The sequence below is a fragment of the Triturus cristatus genome, chromosome 6 (assembly GCF_964204655.1).
Source record: "Triturus cristatus chromosome 6, aTriCri1.1, whole genome shotgun sequence".
Lineage (NCBI taxonomy): Eukaryota > Metazoa > Chordata > Amphibia > Caudata > Salamandridae > Triturus > Triturus cristatus.
Window position 1 is genome coordinate 884,234,804 of NC_140589.1, and position 13,368 is coordinate 884,248,171.

Genomic DNA, 13,368 nt, shown 5'->3' on the forward strand with positions numbered 1-13,368 from the left:
AGCCCTTCACCTAACCTACTGTGCAGCTGTTTCACCTCTAATATCACTGTTCCACAGGCAGCGTGATGTCACAATGTTCCTTGTCTGTAGCCTGAACCATGAGCCTTTGCAACCCTGGCATAATCTACATACTTCCAATTGGTGAAGTCTTGGACCACAAATGCAGTGAAGAATAATGGATTGTTACTCTTCATTCATTTTTGCCCATTGGCTCAGATTTGAATGCTTACAGGCCATCCGAGCATCTCTGCCAGGCCACCCTATGTCTAGAGACTGTAGATTTAGAGAGTTTATAAACATTGTAGGTTCATCAATGAAGTGTGCTCGCTTCGGCAGCACATATACTAAAATTGGAACGATACAGAGAAGATTAGCATGGCCCCTGCGCAAGGATGACACGCAAATTCGTGAAGCGTTCCATATTTTTACCAGCTTTCAGGAGAGAAATGTTCTATGTTTTCAAGACTAATTGAAATAATAAAGCAGGTTCCAGTGCTTTCCTCCTAATATGTATTTTTCAATTTTTCTCTCCTCAACATTTTTAATGTATTTACCTCGCAGTAAAGAAGGTGCACTCTATGTGTCCAGCTGCATTTAGCAAGGAAGCCTGCAGGACTTCTGGGACTTTTCTTTCTCTTCTTCAGCCTCCCTGTCATTATTCTTCACAACCCCCAAATCTATACTGCTGCCAGCGATGCGTTGCTTTGTGGGAAGCAAGACAAAGAGAAGGGGAGGGTCTATGCAAATGATGGCCTCAGGGCTGTCTGGGAGTCCCTTTTCAGCAGTACTGTTAAAATCCGCCTTGCAACCAGATTGGTCGGGTAAGCCGAAAAACACCAGGCATGATTGGGCACCGGGTCCTCTAGGCCCTTGGAGGACATATTGGGCCTGCATCCCTCAGTTTCTGAGGTCCAAGAAATGTTCACCCTCCACCCTAATAGAGAGGTCTTGGCCGATCGTGGCCGATCGGGGCAGAAGGGAGCAGGGCAAGATGCTCATGATCCTGCTCTAATAATGAACTGCCTTCCTCTCTCCTTACCTGTGGTTATGCCTGGCTGCTTGGTTCCAGTTGTAGGCCTACATCCCACAGGCAATTTGCTTGTGTCTCTCACACATGTAAATGGGTCAGCACTCAAGTGCACACACCTGCCTGCACCCACAGATCCTCTCACACACACTTTTCTCAACAAGATTTTTTCCTAGTTTAGAGACTCAGAGACCCATGTTGAAATACAAAAGCAGCACACCACATGACGGCCTTCACATAGAATCCAGCAGCAAATGGGAAACTTTTAACTAGCCGTGGTCCTATTACTGCAGCCCTACCATGGAACGACTGCTGGATGAGTCGTGCTCGAGAATATTGAACCTACAACAAGTCTGAGGTAAATAAGAATTCCACAGGAATACCATAAACAGGGACCTATGACCCTTTCGAGCCAGATAGGAATCAAACCTACAATCGTCTGATCCGTAGTCAGACGCGTTATCCATTGCGCCACTGGCCCCATGTAGGTACACCCATACTTTTGTCCTTAAGAGGACCAGAAATTGTGTGTGTGTGTGTGTGTGTGTGTGTGTGTGTTTTAAAACACCATTCCATCAACCTTTTTAGCCATGTTTACTGCTCACAACCAGAAGACACAAGTAAACCCACCTGAGGGACCTCCTGAAATTCTGTTCTGTCAGGTGTTCCTAACTTATACAAAGGACTTTAGGAGGAGGAAGGACCTAAAAGTCAGGCAAAATGGTCCTAGATCCAAGGAAATGTTTTAGATCAGCCTCAGTTTCTTAAATAGTCTGCATTAACATCATCAGTTCCACGTCTGTGTGGAGCTGATCTTGAGGACTTCTTAATCAGCAGGCGGGTACAACAATAAAGTGTTTAATATTACAATACAGGCGAAAATTCAGACACCTTGTCATAGGCTCACCTTGTCCAGGGACCCAGGCATGCTGCCTTTCCACTCTCAGAGCCCTTCACCTAACCTACTGTGCAGCTGTTTCACCTCTAATATCACTGTTCCACAGGCAGCGTGATGTCACAATGTTCCTTGTCTGTAGCCTGAACCATGAGCCTTTGCAACCCTGGCATAATCTACATACTTCCAATTGGTGAAGTCTTGGACCACAAATGCAGTGAAGAATAATGGATTGTTATTCTTCATTCATTTTTGCCCATTGGCTCAGATTTGAATGCTTACAGGCCATCCGAGCATCTCTGCCAGGCCACCCTATGTCTAGAGACTGTAGATTTAGAGAGTTTATAAACATTGTAGGTTCATCACTGAAGTGTGCTCGCTTCGGCAGCACATATACTAAAATTGGAACGATACAGAGAAGATTAGCATGGCCCCTGCGCAAGGATGACACGCAAATTCGTGAAGCGTACCATATTTTTACCAGCTTTCAGGAGAGAAATGTTCTATGTTTTCAAGACTAATTGAAATAATAAAGCAGGTTCCAGTGCTTTCCTCCTAATATGTATTTTTCAATTTTTCTCTCCTCAACATTTTTAATGTATTTACCTCGCAGTAAAGAAGGTGTACTCTATGTGTCCAGCTGCATTTAGCAAGGAAGCCTGCAGGACTTCTGGGACTTTTCTTTCTCTTCTTCAGCCTCCCTGTCATTATTCTTCACAACCCCCAAATCTAAACTGCTGCCAGCGATGCGTTGCTTTGTGGGAAGCAAGACAAAGAGAAGGGGAGGGCCTATGCAAATGATGGCCTCAGGGCTGTCTGGGAGTCCCTTTTCAGCAGTACTGTTAAAATCCGCCTTGCAACCAGATTGGTCTGGTAAGCTGAAAAATACCAGGCATGATTGGGCACCGGGTCCTCTAGGCCCTTGGAGGACATATTGGGCCTGCATCCCTCAGTTTCTGAGGTCCAAGAAATGTTCACCCTCCACCCTAATAGAGAGGTCTTGGCCGATCGGGGCAGAAGGGAGCAGGGCAAGATGCTCATGATCCTGCTCTAATAATGAACTGCCTTCCTCTCTCCTTACCTGTGGTTATGCCTGGCTGCTTGATTCCAGTTGTAGGCCTACATCCCACAGGCAATTTGCTTGTCTCTCTCACACATGTAAATGGGTCAGCACTCAAGTGCACACACCTGCCTGCACCCACAGATCCTCTCACACACACTTTTCTCAACAAGATTTTTTCCTAGTTTAGAGACTCAGAGACCCATGTTGAAATACAAAAGCAGCACACCACATGACGGCCTTCACATAGAATCCAGCAGCAAATGGGAAACTTTTAACCAGCCGTGGTCCTATTACTGCAGCCCTACCATGGAACGACTGCTGGATGAGTCGTGCTCAAGAATATTGAACCTACAACAAGTCTGAGGTAAATAAGAATTCCACAGGAATACCATAAAACAGGGACCTATGACCCTTTCGAGCCAGATAGGAGTCGAACCTACAATCTTCTGATCCGTAGTCAGACACGTTATCCATTGCGCCACTGGCCCCATGTAGGTATACCCATACTTTTGTCCTTAAGAGGACCAGAAATTGTGTGTGTGTGTGTGTGTGTGTGTGTGTTTTAAAACACCATTCCATCAACCTTTTTAGCCATGTTTACTGCTCACAACCAGAAGACACAAGTAAACCCACCTGAGGGACCTCCTGAAATTCTGTTCTGTCAGGTGTTCCTAACTTATACAAAGGACTTTAGGAGGAGGAAGGACCTAAAAGTCAGGCGAAATGGTCCTAGATCCAAGGAAATGTTTTAGATCAGCCTCAGTTTCTTAAATAGTCTGCATTAACATCATCAGTTCCACGTCTGTGTGGAGCTGATCTTGAGGACTTCTTAATCAGCAGGCGGGTACAACAATAAAGTGTTTAATATTACAATACAGGCGAAAATTCAGACACCTTGTCATAGGCTCACCTTGTCCAGGGACCCAGGCATGCTGCCTTTCCACTCTCAGAGCCCTTCACCTAACCTACTGTGCAGCTGTTTCACCTCTAATATCACTGTTCCACAGGCAGCGTGATGTCACAATGTTCCTTGTCTGTAGCCTGAACCATGAGCCTTTGCAACCCTGGCATAATCTACATACTTCCAATTGGTGAAGTCTTGGACCACAAATGCAGTGAAGAATAATGGATTGTTACTCTTCATTCATTTTTGCCCATTGGCTCAGATTTGAATGCTTACAGGCCATCCGAGCATCTCTGCCAGACCACCCTATGTCTAGAGACTGTAGATTTAGAGAGTTTATAAACATTGTAGGTTCATCAATGAAGTGTGCTCGCTTCGGCAGCACGTATACTAAAATTGGAACGATACAGAGAAGATTAGCATAGCCCCTGCGCAAGGATGACACGCAAATTCGTGAAGCGTTCCATATTTTTACCAGCTTTCAGGAGAGAAATGTTCTATGTTTTCAAGACTAATTGAAATAATAAAGCAGGTTCCAGTGCTTTCCTCCTAATATGTATTTTTCAATTTTTCTCTCCTCAACATTTTTAATGTATTTACCTCGCAGTAAAGAAGGTGCACTCTATGTGTCCAGCTGCATTTAGCAAGGAAGCCTGCAGGACTTCTGGGACTTTTCTTTCTCTTCTTCAGCCTCCCTGTCATTATTCTTCACAACCCCCAAATCTATACTGCTGCCAGCGATGCGTTGCTTTGTGGGAAGCAAGACAAAGAGAAGGGGAGGGCCTATGCAAATGATGGCCTCAGGGCTGTCTGGGAGTCCCTTTTCAGCAGTACTGTTAAAATCCGCCTTGCAACCAGATTGGTCGGGTAAGCTGAAAAACACCAGGCATGATTGGGCACCGGGTCCTCTAGGCCCTTGGAGGACATATTGGGCCTGCATCCCTCAGCTTCTGAGGTCCAAGAAATGTTCACCCTCCACCCTAATAGAGAGGTATTGGCCGATCGTGGCCGATCGGGGCAGAAGGGAGCAGGGCAAGATGCTCATGATCCTGCTCTAATAATGAACTGCCTTCCTCTCTCCTTACCTGTGGTTATGCCTGGCTGCTTGGTTCCAGTTGTAGGCCTACATCCCACAGGCAATTTGCTTGTCTCTCTCACACATGTAAATGGGTCAGCACTCAAGTGCACACACCTGCCTGCACCCACAGATCCTCTCACACACACTTTTCTCAACAAGATTTTTTCCTAGTTTAGAGACTCAGAGACCCATGTTGAAATACAAAAGCAGCACACCACATGACGGCCGTCACATAGAATCCATCAGCAAATGGGAAACTTTTAACTAGCCGTGGTCCTATTACTGCAGCCCTACCATGGAACGACTGCTGGATGAGTCGTGCTCGAGAATATTGAACCTACAACAAGTCTGAGGTAAATAAGAATTCCACAGGAATACCATAAAACAGGGACCTATGACCCTTTCGAGCCAGATAGGAATCAAACCTACAATCTTCTGATCCGTAGTCAGACGCGTTATCCATTGCGCCACTGGCCCCATGTAGGTACACCCATACTTTTGTCCTTAAGAGGACCAGAAATTGTGTGTGTGTGTGTGTGTGTTTTAAAACACCATTCCATCAACATTTTTAGCCATGTTTACTGCTCACAACCAGAAGACACAAGTAAACCCACCTGAGGGACCTCCTGAAATTCTGTTCTGTCAGGTGTTCCTAACTTATACAAAGGACTTTAGGAGGAGGAAGGACCTAAAAGTCAGGCGAAATGGTCCTAGATCCAAGGAAATGTTTTAGATCAGCCTCAGTTTCTTAAATAGTCTGCATTAACATCATCAGTTCCACGTCTGTGTGGAGCTGATCTTGAGGACTTCTTTATCAGCAGGCGGGTACAACAATAAAGTGTTTAATATTACAATACAGGCGAAAATTCAGACACCTTGTCATAGGCTCACCTTGTCCAGGGACCCAGGCATGCTACCTTTCCACTCTCAGAGCCCTTCACCTAACCTACTGTGCAGCTGTTTCACCTCTAATATCACTGTTCCACAGGCAGCGTGATGTCACAATGTTCCTTGTCTGTAGCCTGAACCATGAGCCTTTGCAACCCTGGCATAATCTACATACTTCCAATTGGTGAAGTCTTGGACCACAAATGCAGTGAAGAATAATGGATTGTTACTCTTCATTCATTTTTGCCCATTGGCTCAGATTTGAATGCTTACAGGCCATCCGAGCATCTCTGCCAGGCCACCCTATGTCTAGAGACTGTAGATTTAGAGAGTTTATAAACATTGTAGGTTCATCAATGAAGTGTGCTCGCTTCGGCAGCACATATACTAAAATTGGAACGATACAGAGAAGATTAGCATGGCCCCTGCGCAAGGATGACACGCAAATTCGTGAAGCGTTCCATATTTTTACCAGCTTTCAGGAGAGAAATGTTCTATGTTTTCAAGACTAATTAAAATAATAAAGCAGGTTCCAGTGCTTTCCTCCTAATATGTATTTTTCAATTTTTCTCTCCTCAACATTTTTAATGTATTTACCTCGCAGTAAAGAAGGTGCACTCTATGTGTCCAGCTGCATTTAGCAAGGAAGCCTGCAGGACTTCTGGGACTTTTCTTTCTCTTCTTCAGCCTCCCTGTCATTATTCTTCACAACCCCCAAATCTATACTGCTGCCAGCGATGCGTTGCTTTGTGGGAAGCAAGACAAAGAGAAGGGGAGGGCCTATGCAAATGATGGCCTCAGGGCTGTCTGGGAGTCTCTTTTCAGCAGTACTGTTAAAATCCGCCTTGCAACCAGATTGGTCGGGTAAGCTGAAAAACACCAGGCATGATTGGGCACCGGGTCCTCTAGGCCCTTGGAGGACATATTGGGCCTGCATCCCTCAGTTTCTGAGGTCCAAGAAATGTTCACCCTCCACCCTAATAGAGAGGTCTTGGCCGATCGTGGCCGATCGGGGCAGAAGGGAGCAGGGCAAGATGCTCATGATCCTGCTCTAATAATGAACTGCCTTCCTCTCTCCTTACCTGTGGTTATGCCTGGCTGCTTGGTTCCAGTTGTAGGCCTACATCCCACAGGCAATTTGCTTGTCTCTCTCACACATGTAAATGGGTCAGCACTCAAGTGCACACACCTGCCTGCACCCACAGATCCTCTCACACACACTTTTCTCAACAAGATTTTTTCCTAGTTTAGAGACTCAGAGACCCATGTTGAAATACAAAAGCAGCACACCACATGACGGCCTTCACATAGAATCCAGCAGCAAATGGGAAACTTTTAACCAGCCGTGGTCCTATTACTGCAGCCCTACCATGGAACGACTGCTGGATGAGTCGTGCTCAAGAATATTGAACCTACAACAAGTCTGAGGTAAATAAGAATTCCACAGGAATACCATAAAACAGGGACCTATGACCCTTTCGAGCCAGATAGGAGTCGAACCTACAATCTTCTGATCCGAGGTCAGACGCGTTATCCATTGCGCCACTGGCCCCATGTAGGTACACCCATACTTTTGTCCTTAAGAGGACCAGAAATTGTGTGTGTGTGTGTGTGTGTGTGTTTTAAAACACCATTCCATCAACCTTTTTAGCCATGTTTACTGCTCACAACCAGAAGACACAAGTAAACCCACCTGAGGGACCTCCTGAAATTCGGTTCTGTCAGGTGTTCCTAACTTATACAAAGGACTTTAGGAGGAGGAAGGACCTAAAAGTCAGGCGAAATGGTCCTAGATCCAAGGAAATGTTTTAGATCAGCCTCAGTTTCTTAAATAGTCTGCATTAACATCATCAGTTCCACGTCTGTGTGGAGCTGATCTTGAGGACTTCTTAATCAGCAGGCGGGTACAACAATAAAGTGTTTAATATTACAATACAGGCGAAAATTCAGACACCTTGTCATAGGCTCACCTTGTCCAGGGACCCAGGCATGCTGCCTTTCCACTCTCAGAGCCCTTCACCTAACCTACTGTGCAGCTGTTTCACCTCTAATATCACTGTTCCACAGGCAGCGTGATGTCACAATGTTCCTTGTCTGTAGCCTGAACCATGAGCCTTTGCAACCCTGGCATAATCTACATACTTCCAATTGGTGAAGTCTTGGACCACAAATGCAGTGAAGAATAATGGATTGTTACTCTTCATTCATTTTTGCCCATTGGCTCAGATTTGAATACTTACAGGCCATCCGAGCATCTCTGCCAGGCCACCCTATGTCTAGAGACTGTAGATTTAGAGAGTTTATAAACATTGTAGGTTCATCAATGAAGTGTGCTCGCTTCGGCAGCACATATACTAAAATTGGAACGATACAGAGAAGATTAGCATGGCCCCTGCGCAAGGATGACACGCAAATTCGTGAAGCGTTCCATATTTTTACCAGCTTTCAGGAGAGAAATGTTCTATGTTTTCAAGACTAATTGAAATAATAAAGCAGGTTCCAGTGCTTTCCTCCTAATATGTATTTTTCAATTTTTCTCTCCTCAACATTTTTAATGTATTTACCTCGCAGTAAAGAAGGTGCACTCTATGTGTCCAGCTGCATTTAGCAAGGAAGCCTGCAGGACTTCTGGGACTTTTCTTTCTCTTCTTCAGCCTCCCTGTCATTATTCTTCACAACCCCCAAATCTATACTGCTGCCAGCGATGCGTTGCTTTGTGGGAAGCAAGACAAAGAGAAGGGGAGGGTCTATGCAAATGATGGCCTCAGGGCTGTCTGGGAGTCCCTTTTCAGCAGTACTGTTAAAATCTGCCTTGCAACCAGATTGGTCGGGTAAGCCGAAAAACACCAGGCATGATTGGGCACCGGGTCCTCTAGGCCCTTGGAGGACATATTGGGCCTGCATCCCTCAGTTTCTGAGGTCCAAGAAATGTTCACCCTCCACCCTAATAGAGAGGTCTTGGCCGATCGTGGCCGATCGGGGCAGAAGGGAGCAGGGCAAGATGCTCATGATCCTGCTCTAATAATGAACTGCCTTCCTCTCTCCTTACCTGTGGTTATGCCTGGCTGCTTGGTTCCAGTTGTAGGCCTACATCCCACAGGCAATTTGCTTGTGTCTCTCACACATGTAAATGGGTCAGCACTCAAGTGCACACACCTGCCTGCACCCACAGATCCTCTCACACACACTTTTCTCAACAAGATTTTTTCCTAGTTTAGAGACTCAGAGACCCATGTTGAAATACAAAAGCAGCACACCACATGACGGCCTTCACATAGAATCCAGCAGCAAATGGGAAACTTTTAACTAGCCGTGGTCCTATTACTGCAGCCCTACCATGGAACGACTGCTGGATGAGTCGTGCTCATGAATATTGAACCTACAACAAGTCTGAGGTAAATAAGAATTCCACAGGAATACCATAAAACAGGGACCTATGACCCTTTCGAGCCAGATAGGAGTCGAACCTACAATCTTCTGATCCGTAGTCAGACGCGTTATCCATTGCGCCACTGGCCCCATGTAGGTACACCCATACTTTTGTCCTTAAGAGGACCAGAAATTGTGTGTGTGTGTGTGTTTTAAAACACCATTCCATCAACCTTTTTAGCCATGTTTACTGCTCACAACCAGAAGACACAAGTAAACCCACCTGAGGGACCTCCTGAAATTCTGTTCTGTCAGGTGTTCCTAACTTATACAAAGGACTTTAGGAGGAGGAAGGACCTAAAAGTCAGGCGAAATGGTCCTAGATCCAAGGAAATGTTTTAGATCAGCCTCAGTTTCTTAAATAGTCTGCATTAACATCATCAGTTCCACGTCTGTGTGGAGCTGATCTTGAGGACTTCTTAATCAGCAGGCGGGTACAACAATAAAGTGTTTAATATTACAATACAGGCGAAAATTCAGACACCTTGTCATAGGCTCACCTTGTCCAGGGACCCAGGCATGCTGCCTTTCCACTCTCAGAGCCCTTCACCTAACCTACTGTGCAGCTGTTTCACCTCTAATATCACTGTTCCACAGGCAGCGTGATGTCACAATGTTCCTTGTCTGTAGCCTGAACCATGAGCCTTTGCAACCCTGGCATAATCTACATACTTCCAATTGGTGAAGTCTTGGACCACAAATGCAGTGAAGAATAATGGATTGTTACTCTTCATTCATTTTTGCCCATTGGCTCAGATTTGAATGCTTACAGGCCATCCGAGCATCTCTGCCAGGCCACCCTATGTCTAGAGACTGTAGATTTAGAGAGTTTATAAACATTGTAGGTTCATCAATGAAGTGTGCTCGCTTCGGCAGCACGTATACTAAAATTGGAACGATACAGAGAAGATTAGCATAGCCCCTGCGCAAGGATGACACGCAAATTCGTGAAGCGTTCCATATTTTTACCAGCTTTCAGGAGAGAAATGTTCTATGTTTTCAAGACTAATTGAAATAATAAAGCAGGTTCCAGTGCTTTCCTCCTAATATGTATTTTTCAATTTTTCTCTCCTCAACATTTTTAATGTATTTACCTCGCAGTAAAGAAGGTGCACTCTATGTGTCCAGCTGCATTTAGCAAGGAAGCCTGCAGGACTTCTGGGACTTTTCTTTCTCTTCTTCAGCCTCCCTGTCATTATTCTTCACAACCCCCAAATCTATACTGCTGCCAGCGATGCGTTGCTTTGTGGGAAGCAAGACAAAGAGAAGGGGAGGGCCTATGCAAATGATGGCCTCAGGGCTGTCTGGGAGTCCCTTTTCTGCAGTACTGTTAAAATCCGCCTTGCAACCAGATTGGTCGGGTAAGCTGAAAAACACCAGGCATGATTGGGCACCGGGTCCTCTAGGCCCTTGGAGGACATATTGGGCCTGCATCCCTCAGCTTCTGAGGTCCAAGAAATGTTCACCCTCCACCCTAATAGAGAGGTATTGGCCGATCGTGGCCGATCGGGGCAGAAGGGAGCAGGGCAAGATGCTCATGATCCTGCTCTAATAATGAACTGCCTTCCTCTCTCCTTACCTGTGGTTATGCCTGGCTGCTTGGTTCCAGTTGTAGGCCTACATCCCACAGGCAATTTGCTTGTCTCTCTCACACATGTAAATGGGTCAGCACTCAAGTGCACACACCTGCCTGCACCCACAGATCCTCTCACACACACTTTTCTCAACAAGATTTTTTCCTAGTTTAGAGACTCAGAGACCCATGTTGAAATACAAAAGCAGCACACCACATGACGGCCGTCACATAGAATCCATCAGCAAATGGGAAACTTTTAACTAGCCGTGGTCCTATTACTGCAGCCCTACCATGGAACGACTGCTGGATGAGTCGTGCTCGAGAATATTGAACCTACAACAAGTCTGAGGTAAATAAGAATTCCACAGGAATACCATAAAACAGGGACCTATGACCCTTTCGAGCCAGATAGGAATCAAACCTACAATCTTCTGATCTGTAGTCAGACGCGTTATCCATTGCGCCACTGGCCCCATGTAGGTACACCCATACTTTTGTCCTTAAGAGGACCAGAAATTGTGTGTGTGTGTGTGTGTGTTTTAAAACACCATTCCATCAACATTTTTAGCCATGTTTACTGCTCACAACCAGAAGACACAAGTAAACCCACCTGAGGGACCTCCTGAAATTCTGTTCTGTCAGGTGTTCCTAACTTATACAAAGGACTTTAGGAGGAGGAAGGACCTAAAAGTCAGGCGAAATGGTCCTAGATCCAAGGAAATGTTTTAGATCAGCCTCAGTTTCTTAAATAGTCTGCATTAACATCATCAGTTCCACGTCTGTGTGGAGCTGATCTTGAGGACTTCTTTATCAGCAGGCGGGTACAACAATAAAGTGTTTAATATTACAATACAGGCGAAAATTCAGACACCTTGTCATAGGCTCACCTTGTCCAGGGACCCAGGCATGCTACCTTTCCACTCTCAGAGCCCTTCACCTAACCTACTGTGCAGCTGTTTCACCTCTAATATCACTGTTCCACAGGCAGCGTGATGTCACAATGTTCCTTGTCTGTAGCCTGAACCATGAGCCTTTGCAACCCTGGCATAATCTACATACTTCCAATTGGTGAAGTCTTGGACCACAAATGCAGTGAAGAATAATGGATTGTTACTCTTCATTCATTTTTGCCCATTGGCTCAGATTTGAATGCTTACAGGCCATCCGAGCATCTCTGCCAGGCCACCCTATGTCTAGAGACTGTAGATTTAGAGAGTTTATAAACATTGTAGGTTCATCAATGAAGTGTGCTCGCTTCGGCAGCACATATACTAAAATTGGAACGATACAGAGAAGATTAGCATGGCCCCTGCGCAAGGATGACACGCAAATTCGTGAAGCGTTCCATATTTTTACCAGCTTTCAGGAGAGAAATGTTCTATGTTTTCAAGACTAATTAAAATAATAAAGCAGGTTCCAGTGCTTTCCTCCTAATATGTATTTTTCAATTTTTCTCTCCTCAACATTTTTAATGTATTTACCTCGCAGTAAAGAAGGTGCACTCTATGTGTCCAGCTGCATTTAGCAAGGAAGCCTGCAGGACTTCTGGGACTTTTCTTTCTCTTCTTCAGCCTCCCTGTCATTATTCTTCACAACCCCCAAATCTATACTGCTGCCAGCGATGCGTTGCTTTGTGGGAAGCAAGACAAAGAGAAGGGGAGGGCCTATGCAAATGATGGCCTCAGGGCTGTCTGGGAGTCCCTTTTCAGCAGTACTGTTAAAATCCGCCTTGCAACCAGATTGGTCGGGTAAGCTGAAAAACACCAGGCATGATTGGGCACCGGGTCCTCTAGGCCCTTGGAGGACATATTGGGCCTGCATCCCTCAGTTTCTGAGGTCCAAGAAATGTTCACCCTCCACCCTAATAGAGAGGTAGTGGCCGATCGGGGCAGAAGGGAGCAGGGCAAGATGCTCATGATCCTGCTCTAATAATGAACTGCCTTCCTCTCTCCTTACCTGTGGTTATGCCTGGCTGCTTGGTTCCAGTTGTAGGCCTACATCCCACAGGCAATTTGCTTGTCTCTCTCACACATGTAAATGGGTCAGCACTCAAGTGCACACACCTGCCTGCACCCACAGATCCTCTCACACACACTTTTCTCAACAAGATTTTTTCCTAGTTTAGAGACTCAGAGACCCATGTTGAAATACAAAAGCAGCACACCACATGACGGCCTTCACATAGAATCCAGCAGCAAATGGGAAACTTTTAACTAGCCGTGGTCCTATTACTGCAGCCCTACCATGGAACGACTGCTGGATGAGTCGTGCTCGAGAATATTGAACCTACAACAAGTCTGAGGTAAATAAGAATTCCACAGGAATACCATAAACAGGGACCTATGACCCTTTCGAGCCAGATAGGAATCAAACCTACAATCGTCTGATCCGTAGTCAGACGCGTTATCCATTGCACCACTGGCCCCATGTAGGTACACCCATACTTTTGTCCTTAAGAGGACCAGAAATTGTGTGTGTGTGTGTGTGTGTGTGTGTGTGTGTGTGTTT

General features: G+C 45.6%; 11 non-coding genes across 11 annotated transcripts; 7 read left to right on the forward strand and 4 right to left on the reverse strand.

The window, feature by feature from the left end:
- The first annotated feature begins 320 nt into the window (after positions 1-320).
- On the forward strand, positions 321-427 carry LOC146820176 (U6 spliceosomal RNA). The gene has a single exon (XR_014964558.1). It is a non-coding gene; the product is annotated as a U6 spliceosomal RNA (small nuclear RNA).
- A 1,867-nt stretch (positions 428-2,294) lies between these two features.
- LOC146820177 (U6 spliceosomal RNA) lies at positions 2,295-2,401 on the forward strand. The gene has a single exon (XR_014965366.1). It is a non-coding gene; the product is annotated as a U6 spliceosomal RNA (small nuclear RNA).
- Positions 2,402-3,400: 999 nt separating this feature from the next.
- Positions 3,401-3,473, reverse strand: TRNAR-ACG (transfer RNA arginine (anticodon ACG)). The gene has a single exon. It is a non-coding gene; the product is annotated as a tRNA-Arg (tRNA).
- A 782-nt stretch (positions 3,474-4,255) lies between these two features.
- Positions 4,256-4,362, forward strand: LOC146820179 (U6 spliceosomal RNA). The gene has a single exon (XR_014964461.1). It is a non-coding gene; the product is annotated as a U6 spliceosomal RNA (small nuclear RNA).
- A 1,009-nt stretch (positions 4,363-5,371) lies between these two features.
- TRNAR-ACG (transfer RNA arginine (anticodon ACG)) lies at positions 5,372-5,444 on the reverse strand. Its single transcript has one exon. It is a non-coding gene; the product is annotated as a tRNA-Arg (tRNA).
- Positions 5,445-6,218: 774 nt separating this feature from the next.
- LOC146820181 (U6 spliceosomal RNA) lies at positions 6,219-6,325 on the forward strand. The gene has a single exon (XR_014964560.1). It is a non-coding gene; the product is annotated as a U6 spliceosomal RNA (small nuclear RNA).
- Positions 6,326-8,185: 1,860 nt separating this feature from the next.
- Positions 8,186-8,292, forward strand: LOC146820182 (U6 spliceosomal RNA). Its single transcript, XR_014964561.1, has one exon. It is a non-coding gene; the product is annotated as a U6 spliceosomal RNA (small nuclear RNA).
- Positions 8,293-9,301: 1,009 nt separating this feature from the next.
- On the reverse strand, positions 9,302-9,374 carry TRNAR-ACG (transfer RNA arginine (anticodon ACG)). Its single transcript has one exon. It is a non-coding gene; the product is annotated as a tRNA-Arg (tRNA).
- A 770-nt stretch (positions 9,375-10,144) lies between these two features.
- Positions 10,145-10,251, forward strand: LOC146820184 (U6 spliceosomal RNA). Its single transcript, XR_014964462.1, has one exon. It is a non-coding gene; the product is annotated as a U6 spliceosomal RNA (small nuclear RNA).
- Positions 10,252-11,260: 1,009 nt separating this feature from the next.
- On the reverse strand, positions 11,261-11,333 carry TRNAC-ACA (transfer RNA cysteine (anticodon ACA)). Its single transcript has one exon. It is a non-coding gene; the product is annotated as a tRNA-Cys (tRNA).
- A 774-nt stretch (positions 11,334-12,107) lies between these two features.
- LOC146820186 (U6 spliceosomal RNA) lies at positions 12,108-12,214 on the forward strand. The gene has a single exon (XR_014964562.1). It is a non-coding gene; the product is annotated as a U6 spliceosomal RNA (small nuclear RNA).
- Positions 12,215-13,368: the final 1,154 nt, after the last annotated feature.